Below are 21090 nucleotides of genomic sequence, written 5' to 3' on the forward strand. Positions count from 1 at the left end.
TATCGATGAACACAGGAATAGTGCTGAATGGCCCAGGCTCTAGTAGTTCTCACAGTCTACAGAGGAAGATAAACACATAATTATAATACAAAGTAACCATAAAATCTAGAGACAGAATTTTAAAAATAAACTTTATCTTGAAATAATTTCAGATTCACAGAAGAGCTGTTTCAAAGATAGCACAAAGAACTATTAGACATCATTAGCCCATAAAATGATAAAATTTTATACCTGATCTATCAAAATTGAGAAAATGACATTCAGATCAGATCAGATCAGTCGCTCAGTCGTGTCCGACTCTTTGCAACCCCATGAATCGCAGCACGCCAAGCCTCCCTGTCCATCACCAACTCCCAGAGTTCACTCAAACTCATGTCCATCGAGTTACTGATGCCATCCAGCCATCTCATCCTCTGTCATCCCCTTCTCCTCCTGCCCCCAATCCCTCCCAGCATCAGAGTCTTTTCCAATGAGTCAACTCTTCGCATGAGGTGGCCAAAGTACTGGAGTTTCAGCTTTAGCATCATTCCTTCCAAAGAAATCCCAGGGCTGGTCTCCTTTAGAATGGACTGGTTGGATCTCCTTGCAGTCCAAGTGACTCTCAAGAGTCTTCTCCAACACCACAGTTCAAAAGCATCAGTTCTTCAGTGCTCAGCCTTCTTCACAGTCCAACTCTCACATCCATACATGACCACAGGAAAAACCATAGCCTTGACTAGACGAACCTTTGTTGGCAAAGTAATGTCTCTGCTTTTGAATATGCTATCTAGGTTGGTCATAACTTTCCTTCCAAGGAGTAAGCGTCTTTTAATTTCATGGCTGCAGTCACCATCTGTTGTGATTTTGGAGCCCAGAAAAATGAAGTCTGACACTGTCTCCAATGTTTCCCCATCTATTTCCCATGAAGTGGTGGGACCGGATGCCATGATCTTCGTTTTCTGAATGTTGAGCTTTAAGCCAACTTTTTCACTCCACTTTCACTTTCATCAAGAGGCTTTTGAGTTCCTCTTCACTTTCTGCCATAAGGGTGGTGTCATCTGCATATCTGAGGTTATTGATATTTCTCCCGGCAATCTTGATTCCAACTTGTGTTTCTTCCAGTCCAGCGTTTCCCATGATGTACTCTGCATATAAGTTAAATAAACAGGGTGACAATATACAGCCTTTATGAACTCCTTTTCCTATTTGGAACCAGTCTGTTGTTCCATGGACAGTTCTAACTGTTGCTTCCTGACCTACATACAAATTTCTCAAGAGGCAGATCAGGTGGTCTGGTATTCCCATGTCTTTCAGAATTTTCCACAGTTTATTGTGATCCACACAGTCAAAGGCTTTGGCATAGTCAATAAAGCAGAAATAGATGTTTTTCTGGAACTCTCTTGCTTTTTCCATGATCCAGCAGATGTTGGCAATTTGATCTCTGGTTCCTCTGCCTTTTCTAAAACCAGCTTGAACATCAGGAAGTTCATGGTTCACATATTGATGAAGCCTGGCTTGGAGAATTTTGAGCATTACTTTACTAGCATGTGAGATGAGTGCAATTGTGCAGTAATTTGAGCATTCTTTGGCATTGCCTTTCTTTGGGATTGGAATGAAAACTGACCTTTTCCAGTCCTGTGGCCACTGCTGAGTTTTCCAAATTTGCTGGCATATTGAGTGCAGCACTTTCACAGCATCATCTTTCAGGATTTGGAATAGCTCAACTGGAATTCCATCACCTCCACTAGCTTTGTTCATAGTGATGCTTTCTAAGGCCCACTTGACTTCACATTCCAAGATGTCTGGTTCTAGGTCAGTGATCACACCATCGTGATTATCTGGGTCGTGAAGATCTTTTTTGTACGGTTCTTCTGTGTATTCTTGCTATCTCTTCTTAATATCTTCTGCTTCTGTTAGGTCTATACCATTTCTGTCCTTTATCAAGCTCATCTTTGCATGAAATGTTCCTTTGGTATCTCTGATTTTCTTGAAGAAATCCCTAGTCTTTCCCATTGTGTTGTTTTCCTCTCTTTCTTTGCATTGATCGCTGAAGAAGGGTTTCTTATCTCTTCTTGCTATTCTTTAGAACTCTGCATTCAGATGTTTATATCTTTCCTTTTCTCCTTTGCTTTTTGCTTCTCTTCTTTTCACAGCTATTTGTAAGGCCTCCCCAGACAGCCATTTTGCTTTTTTGCATTTCTTTTCTATGGAAATGGTCTTGATCCCTGTCTCCTGTACAATGTCACAAACCTCATTCCATAGTTCATCAGGCACTCTATCTATCAGATCTAGGCCCTTAAATCTATTTCTCACTTCCACTGTATAATCATAAGGGATTTGATTTAGGTCATACCTGAATGGTCTAGTGGTTTTCCCTACTTTCTTCAATTTAAGGCTGAATTTGGCAAAAGGAGTTCATGGTCTGAGCCACAGTCAGCTCCTGCTCTTGTTTTTGTTGACTGTATAGAGCTTCTCCATCTTTGGCTGCAAAGAATATAATCAACCTGATTTCAGTGTTGACCATCTGGTGATGTCGATTTATAGAGTCTTCTCTTGTGTTGTTGGAAGAGGGTGTTTGTTATGACCAGTGCATTTTCTTGGCAAAACTCTATTAGTGTATGCCCTGCTTCATTCCGTATTCCAAGGCCAAATTTGCCTGTTAGTCCAGGTGTTTCTTGACTTCCTACTTTTGCATTCCAGTCCCCTACAATGAAAAGGATATCTTTTTTGGATGTTAGTTCTAAAAGGTCTTGTAGGTCTTCATAGAAGCGTTCAACTTCAGCTTCTTCAGTGTTACTGGTTGGGGCATAGACTTGGATTACTGTGATATTGAATGGTTTGCCTTGGAAATGAGCAGAGATCATTCTGTCGTTTTTGAGATTGCATCCAAGTGCTGCATTTCGGACTCTTTTGTTTAATACATTACTAAAAAGTTGGCTTAAAGCTCAACATTCAGAAAATGAAGATCATGGCATCCGGTCCCACCACTTCATGGGAAATAGATGGGGAAACAGTGGAAACAGTGTCAGACTTTATTTTTCTGGGCTCCAAAATCACTATAGATGGTGACTGCAGCCACGAAATTAAAAGATGCTTACTTCTTGGAAGAAAAGTTATGACCAACCTAGACAGCATATTGAAAAGCAGAGACATTACTTTGCCAACAAAGGTCCGTCTAGTCAAGGCTATGGTTTTTCCTGTGGTCATGTATGGATGTGAGAGTTGGACTGTGAAGAAGGCTGAGCACCAAAGAATTGATGCTTTTGAACTGTGGTGTTGGAGAAGACTCTTGAGAGTCACTTGGACTGCAAGGAGATCCAACCAGTCCATTCTAAAGGAGATCAGTCCTGGGATTTCTTTGGAAGGAATGATGCTAAAGCTGAAACTCCAGTACTTTGGCCACCTCATGCGAAGAGTTGACTCATTGGAAAAGACTCTGATGCTGGGAGGGATTGGGGGCAGGAGGAAAAGGGGATGACAGAGGATGAGATGGCTGGATGGCATCACTGACTCGATGGACGTGAGTTTGAGTGAACTCCGGGAGTTGGTGATGGACAGGGAGGCCTGGAGTGCTGTGATTCATGGGGTCACAAAGAGTCGGACACGACTGAGCGACTGAACTGAACTGAACTGAACTGAGGACATGGAAACAACCTAGATGTCCATTGACAGATGAATGGATAAGGAAGTTGTGGTACATATACACAATGGAATATTACTCAGCTTATAAAAAGGAATGCATTTGAGTCAGTTCTAATGAATTGGATGAACCTGGAGCCTATTATACAGAGTGAAGTAAGTCAGAAAGACAAATACTGCATATTAACAAATACATATGGAATTTAGAAAGATAGTACTGATTATCCTACAGGCAGGACAGCAAAGGAGACACAGACATAAAGAACAGACTTTTGGACTCAGTAGCATAAGGCAAGGGTGGGATGATTTGAGAGAACAGCATTGAAACATGTGCATTACCTTATGTAAAATAGAGGACCAGTGCGAGTTCAATGCATGAAGCAGGGCACCCAAAGCTGGTGCTCTGTGACAACCTAAAGGGATAGGGTGGGGAAGGCAGTGGCGGGGTGGGGGGGGGGGTGGTTCAAAATGTAGGTGACACATATATACCTATGGCCAATTCATGTTGCTGTATGGCAAAAATCATCATAATATTGTAAATAATTATCTTCCAATTAAAATAAATTAATTAACTTTTAAAAAGCCTGCTCAAGGAAATATGCACCTTCATAAATAATTTCTCACTGTTTCAGGAAATTCCAGGGCAGCTACCATATCTGCATTCACTGCCTCACCACTTACTTTTATGTTATGAAGGCTGACCCTGGCCTTGAACCAATGAAACCAGCCATGCTGGCATTTAAAGATACACCCTGCACTGGGACGACCCAGAGGGAGGGTAGGGGAGGGAGGAGGGAGGAGGGTTCAGGATGGGGAACGCGGGTATACCTGTGGCAGATTCATTTCAATATTTGGCAAAACTAATACAATATTGTAAAGTTTAAAAATAAAATAAAATAAATTTTAAAAAAAATAACACCTCATGCAAAAAATAAATAAATAAATAAAGATACACCCTCTGATTCTTCACTGTTTCTTCTTCAAGTCTTCATAAAGGCTTCTAGCTTTCTCTTGAATCAGCATTAAGCTGACCAGGACTTAACACTGATGCTGATCCTGAATCCACACACTGAGAAATTTCTCCATCTCCTCTATCACTTTCTCATGCTTCTTCAATATTAATGTTGACATTATTGGCATAGCAGACTTCACATGTTCCATGATCTGGTCCTTGTTCTTTAGCATTATGCTGATGGTTGAACAATTCATGTTATAAGGATGAGCTATGTCTACCATCTTTTTGCCTCGCTCCACTCTTTCAGTTATTTTCACTTTTGTTTCCATTGTCATCACTTGGCACTTCTTAGCAGTATCAGCTACATCACCACTGCTTTCACACTTGCTTCTGGACATCCTGGGCCTGAACTAAAGATACTATACTACTACACCCTACACAGGAAAAGAATCAGACATGACTGAGCAACTGAGCACACAGTACTCTAAACAGTGCTGCACAGTAAAGTACACAAAAGAACAACCACTGGTAGAAGATGTTGTGACAATGTACACCAGGCACCTGAACTAACTTATGGTGACTGGACATGTGAAGGCATGCTAGTATCTTTGAAAGTTTGCAATTTGAAGGTTCATATGTAGAGGGCTTACTGTGTAGCATATTTCATATACATATATTTTACAGATTGAACCCTCTTGATTACCTTTTGCTGAGACATGCTAAAGGCCCAAACTTATTCAGTGAAAATCAAATATGTGAAACATCAGAGGAAATGCATCAAAGATACATTGTGCAAAGATTGCTGCATAGGCTCCAACTGCACTGTGTTCACAGCAATTTTGCACAGTGCATTGAGCTGTGTATTGCCAATGGGGAATAAATACTGAACATAACATGCATTGTAATGTAATTATTATGAGTATTTACCCATGTCTCTGAACTTTATTGCAACTCTGTACAAAATCAGATCAGATCAGATCAGATCAGTCGCTCAGTCGTGTCCGACTCTTTGCGACCCCATGAATCACAGCACGCCAGGCCTCCCTGTCCATCACCAACTCCCGGAGTTCACTCAGACTCATGTCCATCGTGTCAGTGATGCCATCCAGCCATCTCATCCTCTGTCGTCCCCTTCTCCTCCTGCCTCCAATCCCTCCCAGCATCAGAGTCTTTTCCAATGAGTCAATTCTTCGCATGAGGTGGCCAAAGTACTGGAGTTTCAGCATTAGCATCATTCCTTCCAAGGAAATCCTAGGGCTGATCTCCTTCAGAATGGACTGGTTGGATCTCCTTGCAGTCCAAGGGACTCTCAAGAGTCTTCTCTAATTTGTAAATTTAACATCATCCCAATAAAAATATAAACAGTTAATTGTTTAATTAGGCAATCTAATTATAACTTCATATGGAGGACTTCCCTGGTAGTTCAGTGGTTAAGAATCTACCTGCCAATGGAGGGGACAGGGATTCGATCTCTTATCCAGGAAGATATCATATGCTGTGGGGCAACTAAGCCATGCACCCCAACTGCTGAGCCCACACACGATAACTACTGAAGCCTGCAAGCCTAGAGCTGAAGCTCCACAACAAGGGAAGTCACTGCAATGAGAAACCTTCACACCACCACGAACAGTAGCCCCTGATCATTTCAACTAGTGAAAGTCTACGTGTAGCAACAAAGATCCAGTGCAGTCAAAATAAAAATAAAATAGGTTCATAAACATAAACATATAAAGGGTGCTGCAGTCGTGTCCGACTCTGTGCAACCCCATAGACGGCAGCCCACCAAGCTCCCCCATCCCTGGGATTCTCCAGACAAGAACACTGGAGTGGGTTGCCGTTTCCTCCTCCAATGCATGAAAGTGAAAAGTCAAAGTGAAGTTACTCAGTCGTGTCCGACTCTTAGCGACCCCATGGACTGCAGCCCACCAGGGTCCTCCATCCATGGGATTTTCTAGGCAAGAGTACTGGAGTGGGGTGCCATTGCCTTCTCCGAAATAAGTTCATATGGAAAAATAAATAAGCAAAAATAAGGAGGAAATTCTAATAAAGAAGAACAGAGTTAGTCTTACCAGATATTAAAACATTTTAAACTTTCATAGTTATAAACAAAGGGTACTGCCACATAAATAGACATACAGACCAATTTAAAAACAGAAAGTTCATCAGTTTGGTTTAGTCACTCAGTCATGTCCGATTCTTGGTGACCCCGTGGTCTGCAGCATACCAGGCTTCCCTGTCCATCACCAACTCCCAGAGCTTGCTCAAACTCATGTACACCAATTTGGTGATGCCATCCAATCACCTCATCCTCTGTCCTGCATTCATCTTTCCCAGCATCAGGGTCTTTTCTAATGAGTAAGTTCTTAGCATCAGGTGGCCAAAGGATTGGATCTTCAGGTTCAGCATCAGTCTTTCCAATGATTATTCAGGATTGATTTCCTTTGGATTGACTGGTTTGATCTCCTTGCAGTCCAAGGGACTCTCAAGAGTCTTCTCCACCACCAAAGTTCAAAAGCATCAATTCTTCAGTGCTCAGCTTCTTTATAGTCTAAATCTCACATCCATACAAGACTACTGGAAAAACCAGAGCTTTGACTATATGGACCTTGTCGGCAAAATAGTGTCTGTACTTTTTAAAAAACTGTCTAGGTTGATTATAGCTTTTCTTCCAAAGAGCAAGCATCTTTAAATTTCATGGCTGCAGTCATCATCTGCAGTGATATTGGAGCCCAAGAAAATGAAGTCTGTCACTGTTTCCACTGTTTCTCCAACTATTTGCCATGAAGTGATGGAACCAAATGCCATGATCTTAGTTGTTTGGATGTTGAGTTTTAAGTCAGTTTTTTCCCTCTCCTCTTTCACTTTCATCAAGAAGCTGTTTAGTTCCTCTTCATTCCTGCCATAAAGATGGTGACATCTGCATATCTGAGGTTCTGATATTTCTCCTTGCAATCTTGATTCCAGCCTGTGCTTCATCCAGCCTGACATTTCACATGATGTACTCTGCTTAGAAGTTAAACAGGCAGGGTGACAATATACAGCCTTGACATACTTCTTTCTCAATTTGAAACCAGTTCATTGTTCCACGTTCAGGTCTAACTGCTGCTTCTTGACCTGCATACAGATTTACCTGGAGATACGTAAGGTGGTCTGGTATTCCCATCTCTTTAAGAATTTTCCACAGTTTGTTGTGAGCCACAAAGTCAAAGACTTTAGCATAGTCAATAAAGCAGAAGTAGATGTTTTTCTAGAATTCTCTTCCTTTCTCTATGATCCAATGGATATTGGCAATTTGATCTCTGGTTCCTTTGCCTTTTCTAAATCCAGCTTGTACATCTGAAAGTTCTCAGTTCACATACTGTTGAACTCTGACTTGGAGAATTTTGAGCATTACTTTACTAGGGTGTGAAACGAGTGCAATTGTGTGGTAGTTTGCATATTCTTTGGCATTGCCTTTCTTTGGGATTGGAATGAAAACTGACCTTTTTCAGTCCTGTGGCCACTTTTGAGTTTTCCATATTTGCTGGCATATTGAGTGCAGCACTTTCACAGCATCATCTTTTAGGATTTGAAATAGCTCAGCTGAAATTCCATCATCTCCACTAGCTTTGTTCGTCATGATGCTTTCTAAGGCCCACTTAAGCTGGCTCTAGGTAAGTGATCGCACCATCATGGTTATCTGGGTCATGAAGATCTTTTTGTATAATTCTTCTGCATATTCTTGCCACCTCTTAATCTCTGCTTCTGTTAGGTCCATGCCTTTTCTGTCCTTTATTAGGCACATCTTTACGTGAAATGTTCCCTTGGTATCTCTAATTTTCTTGAAGAGATCAATAGTCTTTCCCATTCTATTGTTTTCCTCTATTTCTTTGCACTGATCACTTTGGAAGGCTTTCTTATCTCTCCTTGCTATTCTTTGGAACTCTGCATCCAGATAGGTACAGCTTTCTTTTTCTCCTTTGCTTTTTGCTTCTCTTCCATTCTCAGCTATTTGTAAGGCCTCCTCAGACAACCATTTTACCTTTTTGCACTTCTTTTTCTTGGAGATGGTTTTGATCACCACCTCCTGTACAATGTTACAAACCTCTCTCCATAGTTCTTCAGTGATTCTGTCTATCAGATCTAATCCCTTGAATCTATTTGTCACTTCCACTATATAATCATAAGGGATTTGATTTAGGTCATACCTGAATGGTCTAGTGGTTTTCTCTATTTTTTTCAATTTAAACCAGTAGACCACTCAGGTATGACCTAAATCAAATCCCTTAGGATTATAAGTGACAAACAGACAGTTCATAAGTAGAAACAAAGAAATATTGAAATTTAGGAACTGATAAAGATGATATGTTAAATTAGTATAGAAAAGATAAACTATATATTAATAATTAATGATTGGGACCATCAGGTAGCCATTTGAAAAAGTAAAATGGTTTTATACTTAACACTGTACACTAGGGCAAACTGCAAATGAAAAAATGATTTGAACATAAAAAGTTAAATAATAAAAGAGCACTAGAAGAAAACTTGGGAGAATCTCTTTGTAACTTTGGAGTTTCAAGGAAAGCCTTTCTATGATTCAAGATCTAAATGCCATAGTAGACACCCTTGCATCTGATAAAACACCAACAACCCAACAGAATATGGGGAAAATTCATTAACAGACAAATGACAGGAAAGAAAATATAAATAGCCCTCAAAGATTCTTGTCCTATCTTATATAAGAAATGCAAAATATAATTACTGAGGTTTGTAATCACCCCCACAATTGAGAACACACTTTATTAGCAACATGTGGGAAATTATACACTCTCATACATTTCTAATGGAAATGCAAATTGATACTGCCCTGATAAAAGGCTATTTGTCTACATCTATTGAAACAAAAAGTACATTTTTCATTGAATCAGCAGTCTAACTTCTCAGTGTTTACCAATATACCTGAACATATATAAAATAAAATATTTACAAGATCATTAATTTCATCTTCTTATAATAATACTTGGAAACAATCCAAGTATCTATCAACAGGGTACTGATTAAATAAGTTAAGGATCAATCTCACAAGGGGATGTTATGACATACACAAGAACAAGGAAGATCTGTGTGCACTGATATGGAAAGATATTCAAGATAAGTGAAGAACATAAAGGTGCCAAACAGAATGTGTAGTATGCTATACAATGTAAGAAGGAGATAAAATAAGAGTATATATTCATAGTTACATAGAGAAATTCTGGAAAATATATGTTTATTGAGATTAACTGACTGGGGAAATAGGATGAATGGAAAAGATGGGAGAAAGGTATGAGCAAGAATTTTCACTTATTGTTGTTTGGGTTTTGAATCATATGAGTGTATTACTTATTCAAGATATGGCAAACAACAATTACAGATAAATATAAAATTCCAGATAATAATAACAAGATGAAAAAAAAAGTTTCTTCACTGGGTCGGTAAAGCAAGCTACAAACTTTGTCATGTTTCAAAGAACAGAAATACCAAATTATTTTGGATATGTTAAAACATTTTATAGTTAAATTTACACATTAAAAATTAAGAGCAGGGACTTTGCTGGTGGTCCAGGGGTTAATAATCTGCCTGCTAATGCAGGGGAGACTAGTTAGACCCCTGGTCTGGGAAGATACCACATGCTTCAAGGCAACTAAGCCCATGTACCACAACTACTGAAAGCTTGTATGCCCTAGGGCCCGTGCTCTTCAACAAGAGAAGCCGCCATGATAAGAAGCCCATGTACCACAGCAAAGAGAAGCTCCGACTTGCCACTACTAGAGAAAGCCCATGCACAACAACAAAGACCAAGCACAGCCAAAAATAAATAAAATTTTAAAAATTAAGGGCAGCCACTAAAAGAATATATATGCATACTATAGTTTCTAAGCCATCACAGGAAACAAAAAGGAATACAGAGTTATCAATCCAATAGTAGGAAAACAGTAAAAAAAGAAAAAAAAAGTGGCAAAAAGAAAATACAAAACAAAATGGTGCAAACAACTCTGCACATATGACAATCATAATACATTTAAACAGGTATAATTAACCAACAAAAAATCAGGTTTTCAAAATGAATGAGACACACACAAGGCTATTTCTTGCAGCATTACTTATAATATGAAAAGACTAGAAACAATCCAAATGGTCCATCAGTAGAGGTCTGGTACACCTACAAAATGAAGTACTGTAGTATAAAGCTTGAAAAAGAACTAAGAATATCTCTATATATTCTGATGGAGTGATCTACAAGACACAATATTCATTTTTTAAAAAAGCAAGATGGAAAAATGTATGCATAATATGATACCACCCACATAAGAAGGGAAGAGACAGAAATACCTATACATATACTTCTTCATATAAAAGGGAAAGATAAACCATAAAATAAAGAAATTGTTCACCCAAAAGAAGTAGAAAGGGATAGCATAAGACACAGAGATTAAAACTAGAATTCTTTGAGTATACTACTCTGTTTCATAGATTTGACTTTGAAACCATGTAAATATGTTACAAAATTGTGAAATTATTTTTTCTTAGAAAAAAGCAGCCCCTAAAAATCAAAAGCAAAATGAAACAAATGAATCCTGTATCCAAATGGTGACATAATAATAGAAAGGGACTTTAAAAACACAGGAACATTAATGTATATCCCTAACAAGATACATCTTAAGGTAAAGACAAAAATATCTACAAAAGAGTCAAAAACTCTTTGTAAGCAATTGTATTTTTGGTGGTATGGTACTGGTATTTTTATTCTGAAACTGTGGCCTGTATACTGTAGAATAAAGCAAGTAAATTATTATATTATTGTCTTGAGAATGAAGAAATTTACTGTGGGAGAAGGGAGATATAGATTGTTGAGGAGAAGTAAAAATTCTATAGTTCTGAATTTAAATTTGAAGGATCATAATGTCCAGGGCCAATATTTTTATTTCCAAATACTGTTGCACATCAAAAAGAACAGGACTTCTGAAAGGAATGGTTGATTTCTAGTTTGAAAAATAGAAAATATACAAGTAGAATCTCCAATACCTTGAATTCTCAGAAAACAAGGAGGTTATCACAGACCACTAGGGTTGTGTCAAAAGGACGAGGGAACTAAAGATGGGACAATCTTAGCACCAGTAAGGAGAATAACTGTAGTGGATTAAAATATATCAAATGTTTTAATCCATGCTGTTGTTGTTGTTGTTCACTCACTAAGTTGTGTCTCACTTTTTGTGACCCTATGGACTGTAGCCCACCAGGCCCCTCTGTCCATGGGATTTCCCAGGCAAGAATACTGAAGTGGGTTGCCATTTCCTTTTCCAGGGGATCTTCCCAGACCAGGGACTGAACCTGCATCTCCTGCATTGACAGGCAGATTCTTTACCCCTGAGCCAACTGGGAAGCCCGTTTAAATCCATATGTTTATGATAATATGAAAAAAGTCACATTTGAAAAATTATAAATAATAAACTATTTATTTTGAAAGCTGATAAATAAAGGCATTTATCCTGCCTCTCTTATTCAAACGGTAACACTAGGTACCAAATAGTAGATGAGGGGAAGTTTCTTTTTATAAAAGAATTTCAGCTAATAAATGAATATGGAATGATAGAATATCTCTATTTTGCAACTCTTAATGAATAAATGGATTTAACAATAGAAAGGCAGCCAAACATTATGTGTCTCCTGATGGGAGAACTCCATGTGAGAGGTCTAGCCAAGAAAATCGAACTTAAATCTGATTAACCTCTAGAGTGAAACACTAATCTGTAGGAAATACAGAAGACAGATAATATGTTTTAAAAACGCCATGGGAATGTAATCATGTGGAGAAACTCTACAAGACAACTAGATTTCTTCAACAAATCACAGGGGAAAAGGAGAGATAAGAGGGAAAAACCTATGTGCTTAAAAGAGAATCAAACACCTAAGAGACACATAAACCAAATACAATGCATGGACCTTATTTGGATCCTGATTCATTTTCTCTCTCTCTCTCTCTCTCTCTCTCTGTCACACACACACACACATTTATGAAACAGTTGAGAATTGGAACAAAGAAAGGATATTTGATGATATTAAGGAGTTGTAATTTTAAGTATAATAATAGTACTGTGGTTATATTGAATAAAGCCTTCATGTCTTTTACAAGTGTATAATATTTATGGAAGAAAGTATATGAATCTGAGATTTGCTTCAGAATATTATGGGAGAAAGAGAAGATGGGAGTATCTGTGACAGAAACAAGATTAACTATTAGTTGATAATTGTTGAATACAAGTGGTGGGTTTTATTGTATTATACATTCCTTTTTTGTAATAAAATGCTTTAAAATTTTGTCCATTAGGTCACAGAGGTATACAAAAATAAAGATATAATCAATCAATAAAGCTAAGAGCTGACTCTGGGAAAGAATAATAAAATAGACAAACTTCTGGGCCTACTTATTATATAAAAAAGAGAGAAGACACAAAGAAGTAAATCAGGAGTGCAAAGGTAGTTATGATTCAGATTTAGAAGACTTAAAAGTCAAAAGCAAAGTTTTACACAACCTTCTACTGATAAGGTTTGACTCCCAAAAGATACTTGGCAATATCTGGAGAGTTGTTGTCACAACCTAGGTGGCGGCGTGGGGCAAGGGGGTTGGGCAGGGGAGCACTACTGACATCTAGAGGCCAGGAATGCTGCTAAACATACAAAATGTAGAAGACAGCCCCCACAACCAAGAATCATCCAGCCCCAAATGTCAACAGTGTCGAGAGAAACGCTGACTTGGATTAAATTGGCAAGCTTCTAGGAAAGTATTAATTATCAACACTGACTGAAGAAGAAATTGAAATCTTTTCATAAATCTACCTGTTTCCAAAAGACAGCAAGTCACCAAGTTCTGCCAGATGAGTTCATCTGGCAGATGAGTTCTACCAAGACTTCAAGGAACACATGCTTTTCTTTCACATAAACAGTTTTAGAGAACAGAAAAGGTGGGAAACTACCAAATTCATTTCACAAACAAGCAAAATCTGGTTGCTGAAACCAAACAAGAACACCATAAAAATAAAAGATTATAGGCTGATATAATTTAAAAACGAAAGTGCAGAAATCGTAGAAATACATTAGTAAATTGAATCTAATGCATATTATGAGAATAGTTTCTCATGACAAATTGTGGTTTACCTTATGAATAAAAATATGGATCATCAAAAGGAAATCTATTGATGTAATTCACACACCAACCAAGTAGAGGAATAAACTGTATAACTTTTTCAATACATGCAGGAAAAGCAGCCAATGAAATTCAACTTTCATTCATAAGATTATTAATGATAAAATTCTAGGAAACCAAAGAGAGAAAGAAATTATTTTAAAGAGATAAATGGTATCTTCCAGAAACCTACTGCAGATATACTTAATGGTGAAATATCAGAATCAGTCCATTAAAGTCAGGAACAAGAAATGATAACCACCATCCCCACTGCTAAGCCCTAATAAGGCCTCTTGAAGGAGGTTGCCATTGGCTCTACTACAGAGCCACTGGGTGGGCGATACACAAACTGGAGAACAATTATACAAAAGAAGTTCTCACGCTTTTGTTAAAATTCTAGGCCCCACAACAGACTTCCCAACCTGAGGATCTGACAAAGGGACTGAGTATCCCCAGGGAATCTGACTTTGAAGGTCAGTGGGATTTGATTACAAAACTTTCACAGGACTGAGGAAACAGAGACTCTTGAAGGGCACAAACAGAACCTGGGGTGCACCAGGACCCAGGAGAAAGGAGCAGTGACCCCACAAGAGACTGAGCAAGACTTGCCCGTGAGTGTCCAGGAGTCTCCAGCAGAGGCATGGGTCAACAGTGGCCTGCTGTGGAGTCAGGGGCACTGACTACAACAGTCCTGGGAGCCGCAGCATACGGGGAGTAAGTCCTTTTTGAAGGAGTTGCCATTAATGCCATTACCCCACCATAGTTTAGCCTCAGGCCATATTACAGGGAGGGAACACAGCCCCACCCATCAGCAAAAAATTGGATTAAAGACTTACTGAGCATGGCCTTGTCAACCAGAACAAGATCTAGTTTTCTCAACAGCCAATCCCCGCCCCCCACCATTAAGAAACTTCCACAAGCCTCTTAAGCTCCTCCATCAGAGGGCAGACAGAATGAAAACCACAATCACAGAAAACTAAACAAACTGATCACATGAACCACAACCTTGTCTAATTCAATGAAACTGTGAACCATGCCATGTAAGGCCACCCAAGATGGACAGGTTATGGTGTTCTAAATGTGTTCTGAAATGTAATCTAAAAATGTGTTCTAAAATGTGATCCACTAGAGAAGGGAATGACAAACTACATTGGCATTCTTGCCTTGATAATTCCATGAACAGAATGAAAAGGCAAAGGCAAAAAATTATGACACTGAAAGATGAACCCCCCCCCCCCCCCGCCAACCACCACCAGATCGGTAGGTGTCCAATATGCTACTGGAGAAGAGCAGAGAAAGAAGGAATGAAGAATTTGAGCCAAAGCAGAGTCAAAGCCCATTTGTGGATGTGTCTGGTGGTGAAAGTAAAGTCCAATGCTATAAAGAACAATATTGCATAAGAGCTGGAATGTTAGGCCCATGAAACAAGGTAAATTGGATGTGGTCAAAAAGAAGATGGCAAAAATGAACATTGACATTTTAGGAATCAGTGAACCAAAATGGACAGGAATGAGCGAATCTACTTCAGATGACCATTGTATCTACTACTTTTGGCAAGAATCCCTTAGAAGAAATGAGAGCATGATCTCTGTTCATTTCCAAGGCAAACCATTCAACATCACAGAATTCCAAGTCTATGCCCCAACCACTAATGTGGAAGAAGCAGAAGTTGAATGGTTCTATGAAGACCTACAAGACCTTCTAGAATTAACACCCAAAAATATGTCCTTTTCATCATAGGGGACTGGAATGCAAAAGTAGGAAGTCAAGAGATACCTGGAATAACAGGCAAGTTTGGCCTTGGAGTACAAAATGAAGCAGATCAAAGGCTAACAGAGTTTTGCTAGAAGAATGTGCTGGTCATAGCAAACACCCTCTTCCAACAAGAGAAGAGATGACTCTACACTTGGACATCACTAGATGATCAATACAGAAATCAGATTGATTATATTCTTTGCAGCCAAAGATGGAGAGGCTATATACAGTCAGCGAAAACAAGGCCAGGAGTTGACTGTGGCTCAGATCATGAGCTCCTAATTGTAAAATTCAGACTTAAATTGAAGAAAGTAGGAAAACCACTAGGATATTTGGGTATGACCTAAATCAAATCCCTTATGATTATACAGTGGAAGTGACAAGTAAATTCAAGGGATTAGATCTGGTGGAGTACCTGAAGAACTATGGACAGAGGTCTGTAACATTGTACAGGAGGCAGTGATCAAAACTATACCCAAGAAAAAGAAAGTCAAAATGGCTATCTGAGGAGGCCTTACAAATAGCTGAGAAAAGAATAGAATCAAAAGGCAAAGGAGAAAAGGAAAGATATGCCCATCTGAATGCAGCATTCCAGAGAACAGCAAGGAGAGATAAGAAAGCCTTTTTGAGTGAACAATGCAAAGAAATAGAGGAAAACAATAGAATGAGAAAGACTAGAGATCTCTTCAAGAAAATTAGGGATACCAAGGGAACATTTCATGCAAAGATGGGCTCAATAAAGGACAGAAATGGTATGGACCTAACAGAAGCAGAGGAGATTAAGAAGAGGTGGCAAGAATACAGAAGAACTATACAAAAAAAGATCTTAATGACCTGGATAACCACAATGGTGTGATCCATTGGTGGCTCACCTAGAGCCAGACATCCTGGAATGTGAAGTCAAGTGGGCCTTAGAAAGCATCACAACGAACAAAGCTAGTGGAGGTGACGGAATTTCAGCTGAGCTATTTCAAATCCTAAAAGATGAAGCTGTTAAAGTGCTGCATTCAATATGCCAGCAAGTTTGGAAAACTCAGTGGCCACAGGACTGGAAAAGGTCAGTTTTCATTCCAATCCCAAAGAAAGGCAATGCCAAAGAATGCTCAAACTACTGTACAACTGCACTCATTTCACATGCTAGCAAAGTAATGCTCAAAATCCTTCAAGCTAGGCTTCAACAGTATGTGAACTGAGAACTTCCAGATGTACAAGCTGGATTTAGAAAAGACAGAGGAGCCAGAGACCAAATTGCCAACATCTGTTGGATCATAGAAAAAGCTAGAGAATTAAAAAAATAAATCTTCTGCTTCATTGACTATGCTAAAGCCTTTGACTGTGTGGATCACAACAAACTGTGGAAAATTCTTAAAGAGATGGGAATACCAGACCACCTGACCTGCCTCCTGAAAAATCTGTATGCAGGTCAAGAAGCAACAGGTAGAACCGGACATGAAAAAAATGGGCTGCTTCAAAATTGGGAAAGGAGTATGTTAAGGTTGGATATTGTCACCCTGCTTTTTTAACTTATATGCAGAGTACATCATGCAAAATGTCGGGCTGGATGAAGCACAAGCTGGAATCAAGATTTCCAGGAGAAATATGAATAACCTCCTATATGCAGATGACACCAACCTTATGGCAGAAAGTGAAGAGGAATTAAAGAGCCTCTTGTTGAAAGTGAAAGAGGAGAGTGAAATAGCTGGCTTAAAACTCAATATTCAGAAAACTAACATCATGGCATCCAGTCCCATCACTTTATGGCAAATAGATGGAGAAACAATGGAAACAGTGACAGACTTAATTTTCTTGGGCTCCAAAATCACTGCAGATGGTGACTGTTACCATGAAATTAAAAGATGCTTGCTTCTTGGAAGAAAATAAATGACAAACCTAGACAGCACATTGAAAACAAAGACATTACTTTGCCTACAAAGGTCCATATAGTCAAAGCTCTGGTTTTTCCAGTAGTCATGTACCAATGTGAGAACTGGAGAATAAAAGAGGCTGAGTGCTGAAGAATTGGTGCCTTTGAACTGTGGTGCTGGAGAAGAATCTTAAGAGTCCCTTGGACTGCAAGGAGATCAAACCAGTCAATCCTCAAGTAAATCAACCCTGAATATTCACTGGAAGGACTGACACTGAAGCTCCAATATTAGGCCACATGATGAGAAGAATGGACTCATTGGAAAAGACCCTGATGCTGGGGAAGATTGAAGGCAGGAGGAGAAGGGAATGACAGAAGATGAGATGGTTGGATAACATCACTGACTCAATGGACATGAGTTTGAACAAACTCTGGGAGTTGATGAAGGACAGGGAAGCCTGACATGCTACAGTCCATGGGGTTGCAAAGAGTCAGACACGACTGAGTGACTTAACAACAACAATCTCCACCATAAGAGTTATAAAGATTGAAAGATAAACTCACAATTGTTACTATTTGCAAAATATATGACAGTGTATTTAGAAAATCCATAAACATAACCTTTAAACTAGTACACAGAGTAAGCTAAGATAGAAAGTAGATTTAAGGTAAACATAAAAATCGTTTTCCTATATATGATAATAACTTTTAACATATAATAGGCAAAAATCTTAATAGCAACAAAAACTATAAACTACCGAAAAATAAGGTTACAAAAAATAGAAGTCTTTCATGGAGAAAACTATAAAGTTTACTGAAAGAAAGAAAAAGTCTGAATAAATATACATTGTTTGTAGACATGAAAGCTAAATATTCTCAATATATTCATTCTCCCCAAATGAATCATAAATTCAGTACAATCTCAATAAGTCAGGATTTTTCTTAGAACCTGACCAGATTAATCTAAAGTTCTTAGGAAAGACTAAAGCTCAGGGATAGCCAAGGTGGTTCAACACTGGTGAAGGAATAGAGAAATAGATTAATGAAACAGATTAGTGATCCAGAAACAGACTCATGGGTACTTGACATGGCCTTTCAACTCAATGAGAAAGGAATACTCATTAAGTAGTATTAGTGCACTTAGCACTAACATTTAAGAAAACATTATAAAATTTCAATCTGAACCCATTTGTAAAAATAAATTATAGAGGAATTAAGAGAGCTATGGATCAAAAACAAAATAATTACAAAAATTACAATTAGGTATTACAAAAAACAATAATGTGTTGATGATCTTGAGGACAGGAAATTTTTATCAGTTTTTTAGTTCTGGCATAACAAATTACCACAAATGGGTGGTTTAAAACAACAGCAATTTATTCTCCTTGTTTGGAAGTCAGAAGTCCAATATCAAGATCTCAGCAAAGTTGGTTTATTCTGGAAGCTCTGAAGGAGGAACTGGTCTATGCTTCCCTCCTGGCTTCTTGCGGTCACTAGAAATCCTTGGTAATCCTTGGTTTGTAAACGCATCATTTCCATCTCTGCCTCTGTCTTCACAAGGCCTTCTCCTCCCTATGTGTCTTCTTTTCTTAGAAGGACACATGTCATTGGATTACTGCTCAGTAGGAAAACTGAGCATGATCTCATCTCCAGATCGTTAAATACATCTGCAAAGGCCCTTTATCCAAATAAGGTTTCATTCACAAGTTCTGGGTAAACATATCTTTTGTTGGGCCAACATTCAACTTATTATATAGGCTTTCTACAATAAGACAAAAAGGAAGACTCATAAATTTGACTTCATTAAAACTAAAAGCTATATGAATAAAAAGATACCATAAATAATGTTAACAGAATACCACTTATGGAGATACATGTGCCTTATCTCTTTTGGATTTCTTTTTTTAAGTTAAAATACAGAATATGCAATTTTTTACAAAACAGTACAAATAGAGAAATGGCCAAGTATATGAATAGTTATTATCCAGATGAAATAAATAAACATAATATCACATAAATTAAATAAGCATAAAAAGATGTTCAAGGACATTGCTATCCAGGTAAATTGGACCTAAGGTAAGATACCATTTTACATCTATCTGACTGCCCAAAATAAAAATTTAATAATATCTTACATTGGTAAGGATGGGGGAAATGGAGGCTTTCGTATACTACTGGTGGATGCAGATCATTTAAATGGCTTTTTGGTTATATCAAAATTTTAAATGTCTATTTCCAAAACACCTGAATGCATTCACAAGAAGACATATATGTATGTTCACTGAAGTATTGTTTTCAAGAACTCTAACCTGGAAGAAAACTGAATGTTCATCAACAGAGGAAGGCCTACATAAACTGCGGTATATGAAGTAGAGCTCTATGTAATAACATAACTAGATCTTCATGACATAACTTTGGATGAATAAGGTATTCTGCACAACAGTGTACAATACTATACTGTATGAAAAGAATACACTGAAAACAATATTTTATATGCATTGCTGTGTGTGTGTGTGTGTGTGTGTGTGTGTGTGTGTGTGTAAATCCATAGGGAAAAATCTGAAATGATACAAACCAAACCCATAACAGTGGTTACCTTTGAGGAGGGAGATAAAGAGGACTGTGATTATGGGTTATAGACATGGGAACCTTATCTGTAATATTTAAATTTTTTCATAAAGACTGTGTTTATATTTTTTAAAAAAATTTAAAGAGAGTGAATGGGAAACAATAGAAAGAAGGCAGTGTGTGAACTACTTTGTTCAAGAAATTTAATAACAAAAGGTTTATTATTAATAATAAGAGAATAACTAAGCAAACTGGAACATCTACCAGAGCGAAGATTAATGTAGACAATTAACATAAAATGGAAAACATTTATAAAATGTGAAGTTGAAAAAAGTTTGGATTTTTTAAAATTAGTATGATTAAAACTTTCAGGTAATACAAGGAAGCAACAATAAAATATTCCCAGGAACTTGAAAATAAATGTTTTTCAAAAGTTAAACTATAGGGATTTCCCTGGTGGTCCAGTGGCTAAGACTCTGCACTCTCAGTACAGAGGGACTGGGTTTGATCCCTGGTCAGGGAGCTAGATCCCACATGGTACCATTATATACTAATGAAATTAAGTATATAAACGATATTTTTAATGTACAGTGAATCAAATGGAAAAAATCACCTTCAAGAAACATGGCTTCCAGATAAGCAAGACTTGACTATAAATTGATTGGAAGAATATGTCAGTGAACCATGGAAGCACAGAAAAGGGAGAGTCAGCGAAGCCAACATAGACCAGACTTGTTAATTATTAATCTTCATGTGCCTTAGTTTCTCCATCTCTAAAACCAGGTTACTCATAATATTTACTTCATAGGGTTATTGTATAACACAAAATAGCACTTGTAAGGAGTGAAGCTTATACATTATGAAAGGGAGGGAATGTGGTGGTCAGGCTAATATGCACTGTCACTGTTCTATTAACAGTTAGGATCCCGATTTTAACACATCAGTCTCTCATGAGGTAATCGGCATGATCAGCCTCCTGAGTCTGACCTGTTCAGGGACACTGAGGAGATCAAGTTTCCCAGACGGAAAGGCCCACCCTGGAAAGCACCAAGGTAATGGTTGAAAGCACCAAGGTAAATGCCATTCAATAAGGCATCTTGGTAACCAGACAGTTACCTTTCTTGGTTA

This window comes from Bos taurus, chromosome X (genome assembly GCF_002263795.3).
Source record: "Bos taurus isolate L1 Dominette 01449 registration number 42190680 breed Hereford chromosome X, ARS-UCD2.0, whole genome shotgun sequence".
In the NCBI taxonomy this organism is placed as follows: Eukaryota; Metazoa; Chordata; class Mammalia; order Artiodactyla; family Bovidae; genus Bos; species Bos taurus.